Source organism: Aquarana catesbeiana, linkage group LG02, assembly GCF_042186555.1.
Source record: "Aquarana catesbeiana isolate 2022-GZ linkage group LG02, ASM4218655v1, whole genome shotgun sequence".
Taxonomy (NCBI): domain Eukaryota; kingdom Metazoa; phylum Chordata; class Amphibia; order Anura; family Ranidae; genus Aquarana; species Aquarana catesbeiana.
The window spans coordinates 641,789,192-641,794,664 of record NC_133325.1 but is presented as its reverse complement, the minus strand read 5'-3'; the positions used below and the strand labels follow the sequence as shown (position 1 = coordinate 641,794,664).

Below are 5,473 nucleotides of genomic sequence, written 5' to 3'. Positions count from 1 at the left end.
AGAGTGATGATGTCGGCAAAATAAATTTGGCCACACCCACTGTTCGATGCGGCACACTATAAGCACTGCATTATTACTCTTCTTGGGGCACCCAAGGGTATCCCAGGCAGCTAAAGTGTTGGAGTTTGGCTTGAAGAAAAGGTGGCAACCCTCTATCAGGGAGATAAGATAAGACACTATCCTTGTAGGTTTAACTCTTTTGTGTCTCCCTGGCAGCAGAGCTTGTATTTTCACCTCTTCTGCTTTTCTTTTCTCCCCCCGATCTGTGTTCCCTCAGCACAGCCTGTGTCATTCCTGTTGCCTTCTTCCCCCTTCAGCAACAGTAAACCTTCAAGATCAGCCTCTAGTGGCTCTGAATTTTGGCAGCATGCAGAGAATAGAGAGCAACTGAGCATGTGCAGAGCAGGGTGAGACAGTGCCTTACTGGATTTTAAACCGTATAGGCACTTATTTTTAAGATAACATGCAGATACCGCCGCACATTATATTAACCGCTTGCCGACCACCGCACACAGATGTACGTCGGCAGAATGGCACAGGCAGGCAGATGGGCGTACCTGTACGTCCCCTTGAATTTGCCGCCTATCGGGCTCGCGCCGCGTGCCGCGGGAACGTGCCCGTGGGTACCGGGAACTCGATGTTCGCCGGTGGCCAGCGATTGCGGTGAGGAGAGGCAGAACGGAGAGATGCCTATGTAAACAAGGCATTTCCCTGTTCTGCCTAGGAACATGACAGAGATCCACTGTTCCCTGTCATCAGGAGCAGTGATCGCTGTCATGTCATGTGTAGCCCATCCCCCCCACAGTTAGAATCACTCCCTAGGACACACTTAACCCCTTGATTGCCCCCTAGTGTTTAACCCCTTCCCTGCCAGTGTCATTTACACAGTAATCAGTGCATTTTTATAGCACTGATCACTGTATAAATGACAATGGTCCCAAAATAGTGTCAAAAGTGTCCGATGTGTCCGCCATAATGTCGCATTCACAATAAAAATCGCAGATCGCCTCCATTACTAATAAAAAAAAAAATAATAATAAAAATGCCATCCCCTATTTTGTAGACGCTATAACTTTTGCGCAAACCAATCAATATACGCTTATTGCGATTTTTTTTTACCAAAAATATAGAAGAATACATATCGGCCTAAACTGAGAAAGAAATACATTTTTTTATATATGTTTTGGGGGATATTTATTATAGCAAAAAGTAAAAAAATATTGCTTTTTATTCAAAATTGTTGCTCTTTTTTTGTTTTTAGCGCAAAAAATAAGAACTGCAGAGGCGATCAAATACCACCAAAAGAAGGCTCTATTTGTGGGAAAGAAAACAATTTTGTTTGGATACAACTTCGCATGACCGCACAATCGTCAGCTAAAGCGACACAGTGCCGAATCGCAAAAAATGCTCTGGACAGAAAGGGGGGAAAATCTTCTGGGGCTGAAGTGGTTAAACTCCAATGTAAGGTGAATGAAAAACTGTCTACAGCTCAGATCCCAGCCCATCGGTCACATCCCTCTGACATGTTTCACCCACATTGGGCTTAATTGTAGAGTAATTATGATGATCCTGCATAAAATATGCACCTAAAGTACTCATGTATAGATGAATACAGCACTTTGACCAGTGGCGACCTGTCCATTAGGGGCGCATGGGCGCCGCCCCCCTATCCATGCATCCGGCCCCCTGATCTACATACAGGGTGCCGGACAATGGATTCCAATGGGGGGGGGAGTGTTTTCTTGAAGCACGTGATTAGAGCCGGAGGCTCTAATAGGCTTAAACAAAAGGTGGGCTCTGGGTGCACAGCACTGCACCTGAAGCCCACCCAGTTGTGTGTCGATAGCAAATGAATATTCGCTATTTTCACACTAAATCTCCTCCCCGCTAATCAGGAAGTGGGTCGTGAGACCTGTTTCTCGATTGGCCAAAACGTTAGGCGATCCTATTGGACGCCTAGCACTTAGGAGGAAAAGAGTGGAGACGCACGGTGGAAGCCACTGGAGGAGCGGACACCGGAGCAGCTAGATGGGGCCCGCCCGCCATGCTGGAGGGGACACTGGAGCCGCTGCCCGCACCTCGCCACCTGCCACCTAGATGGGGCACGTCTGCCGTGCTGGAGGGGACATCGGAGCAGTTGCCCGTATCCCGCCACCTGTTACACTATAGGGTTGTAACAGACCTGGGACCTGGGACTTTTAGGCACTCCAAAGAGAATAGTAATGCATACATAGATAGTGCCCCCTCCTGTCAAACCTTGTTTCGAGCCACATGTCTGAATAATGTGTCCGGGTTTCAGGTGGACTTAGGCTCGGTTCACACTGCAGCAATGCGGGAACCCTGAGAATCCACTGCGGGTTCCCACGTCGCATGTCTCCTGGTGGCAGTTCACACTGCCCTATGCAAACTGCTGGGAATTAAAAATTAATGACACCCCAAATCAGTTTGCATATGGCAGTGCGATCTGCAAATTCGGACAGGAATTGGATCGCATGGGTGTGAACGCCCATGCGATCCAATTCTGCTGGGGACCAAAAAAGGGTCCTGTGGGAGTTTGGTCCATACTCAATGCGTTTTCAGCCATACTTTCTGTATGGCTGAAATCGCATCGCACAGACATCGCATGTGATTTGCACTGCAGTGCGAATCACATCCGATGTCATACATCGCACCAGTGTAAACCAGCACTTAAACTCAGACACATGATTCAAAACCTAGACTGTCCGGGTGAATCCAGGACAGGTGGCAACTCTACCATCCATTCAGAGGGAACTGTGAAGAAACTGATATCACTGAATGTAAGTAATTCATTGCTTCCTCCCTATGTGCGACACGTGGAAATATGTATAAAAAAAAAACACGAACAGGAACACTCGTTCCCACTACGCAAAGTGTGAATGGGACCTTAGGTTGCTTTAGAATTCAAGGTTTATGTGAAAGAAGAGTCCTTAACCTCTTGGCGTCCACGCTGTGGCCGTCACTCGGCTATAGCGTGGACGCCAAGAGGTTAAGGACTCTGAATTAAGGACTTAAGGACCTGAATTTCCGGGAGGCCGTCATATGACATCCTTCTCTTTGCACGCTCCCCGCGCTCCCCCTGCAGGGAGCATGCTGTGATCACCGAGTCACCGAGATCAGCCCCTTGCCACGTGATCAGCTGTCAGCCAATGACAGCTGACCAAGTGTGTAAACAAAAGCTTGGTAATCGTTTTTTTTTTTTTAAAAGCCGATTACTGGCTTATGTGCAAGGAACACAGGTCCCGAAGAGGATGCCAATCAGTACCCTCATCTGTGCCAATCATCCGTGCCAGTGCCACCTGCCATTGCCACCTGCCAGTGCCCATAGAGTGCCCAACAGTGCCACCTATCAATACCCATGAGTGCCACCTATCAATGCCCACAAGTGCCACCTACCAATGCCCACCAGTGGTGCTAATCAGTGCCACCTAGCATTGCTGCCTATCAGTGTAACCTACCAGTGCCATTCAGTGCCCATTATTGCCACCCATTAGTGCCCATCACTGCCACCCATCAGTGCCCATCACTGCCACTCATCAGTGCCCATCACTGCTAGCTATCAGTGCCCACCAGTGCCACCTATCAACGCCCTTCAGTGCCACCCATCAGTGCCACCTCTCAGTGTCACATCTCAGTGCCCACCAGTGCCGCCTATCAGTGCCCACCAGTGCCACCTATCAGTGCCCACCAGTGCCCCTTATCGGTGCCCATCAGTGCAGCCCATCATTGCCCATCAGTGCAGCCTATCGGTGCCCATCAGTGCAGCCTCATCAGCGTACATCAATGAAGGAGAAAAATTACCTATTTGCTAAATTTTATAACAAAATATAAAAAAAAATATATATTTTTTTAAATTCTGTATTTTTTAATTTTTTTAACAAAAAATAAAAACCGCAGAGGTGATCAAATACCACCAAAAGAAAGCTCTATTTGTGGTAAAAAATGTCATTTGAGTACAGTGTTGTATGACCGCGCAATTGTCATTCAAAATGCGACAGCGCTGAAAGCTGAAAATTGGTCTGGACAGGAAGGGGGGGTTTAAGTGCCCAGTAAGCGAGTGGTTAAACACCCTGCTTAGACCTCACATTCCTCTCCATATAGAAGCTCCATAGATTAGTGTAGTAAGAGTTCAATGACATCCATGGGCGCCACCTAGTGGTATGAAGAGTAAAGTCCAAAAGTTCCCATTGCATAAAATTTTTTTTTTTTTAAATTATAAACAAATACAAGAAAGAAGCAGATACTTTGTGTTAACAATATTAGGGAAAAGCCTCTAATGTTTCAAAAAACATGTTGTATACATGAGCAGACTCTTTCAAATAATCATAGTTTTCTCCCTATTCTAACTACAGCGGTTCCATAGTGTAGTGGTTATCACGTCTGCTTTACACGCAGAAGGTCCTGGGTTCGAGCCCCAGTGGAACCACATTTTACTTTTTCCCTACCTATATATTCTTACTCATGACTGTGTGACTGTAATTTTTTTCATTGCACTTTATGGGTCACCCATGTCACCGATCCCTCGTGGTTCCTGTTATTTGTATTGCAATAATTTCCATTATTGATAAGTCGATATAGTCTGACTGTACATTGCTAGGCATACACAAAGAACCATCTAGACATGCTGGTCAGCTCTGTTTGGTTTATTTGTGAATTCCCCTGGATAGATTTTTGGTGTGATTTTTAAATGATTGTGGATCATATATTAAAAAAAAAATAAACTACTAATAAAGGAAGACTGCCATTGATCAGCAATCAGATAGGGGGCAGTGCCCTCTAGTGGTCCTCTGACGTCAATGCAGCTTTTCTGGAAAGAAAAAACTTAGGCATGGTTCTCCACCTGGGAGACACTGGTGCCACAAACAGCCACCAATAGCTGTAATGTCTGGTACACATGATGAGATTATCAGACTGATGATCGTCTTTTTTTTTCACATGCTAGTCTCATATTGAAAATGAAGAGGTTACTAAACTTATGAAAATTCTCGTATGACAGAATAAAAATCCGGAAGTGATGTAATGTATTGTATTGTATTTGTAATGTATTTTCAGACAAAACTGTACCGATTAAACGATCCGGTATTGTACAAGAAAAATGTTGTGCTTGTCCCATCGGATAATTTTGCGGAAGCTGTGTACTAACGATCAAAAGCGGTATTTTTCTTATGATTTTCTGATCTTGTGCACGAGCCTTTAGCCAGTACACTCTGGTACTTGCATTATCATGCGCCCAGAGCCTTACATCTGTACACATGTTTAATCACTTGCCCTTCAGAAGATTTTACCCCCTTCATGACCAGGGCATTTTTTTGCTATTTGGCACTGTGCTAACTTAACTGGCAATTGCGCGTTCATGCAACACTGTACACAAATTACATTTATATCATTTGTTTTCACATAAACAGAGCTTTCTTTTGGTGGTATTTGATCACCACTGTTTTTTTTTATTTTTTGC

General features: G+C 45.2%; 1 non-coding gene across 1 annotated transcript; it reads left to right on the top strand.

The window, feature by feature from the left end:
- Positions 1 to 4,371: 4,371 nt before the first annotated feature.
- TRNAV-UAC (transfer RNA valine (anticodon UAC)) lies at positions 4,372 to 4,444 on the top strand. The gene has a single exon. It is a non-coding gene; the product is annotated as a tRNA-Val (tRNA).
- Positions 4,445 to 5,473: the final 1,029 nt, after the last annotated feature.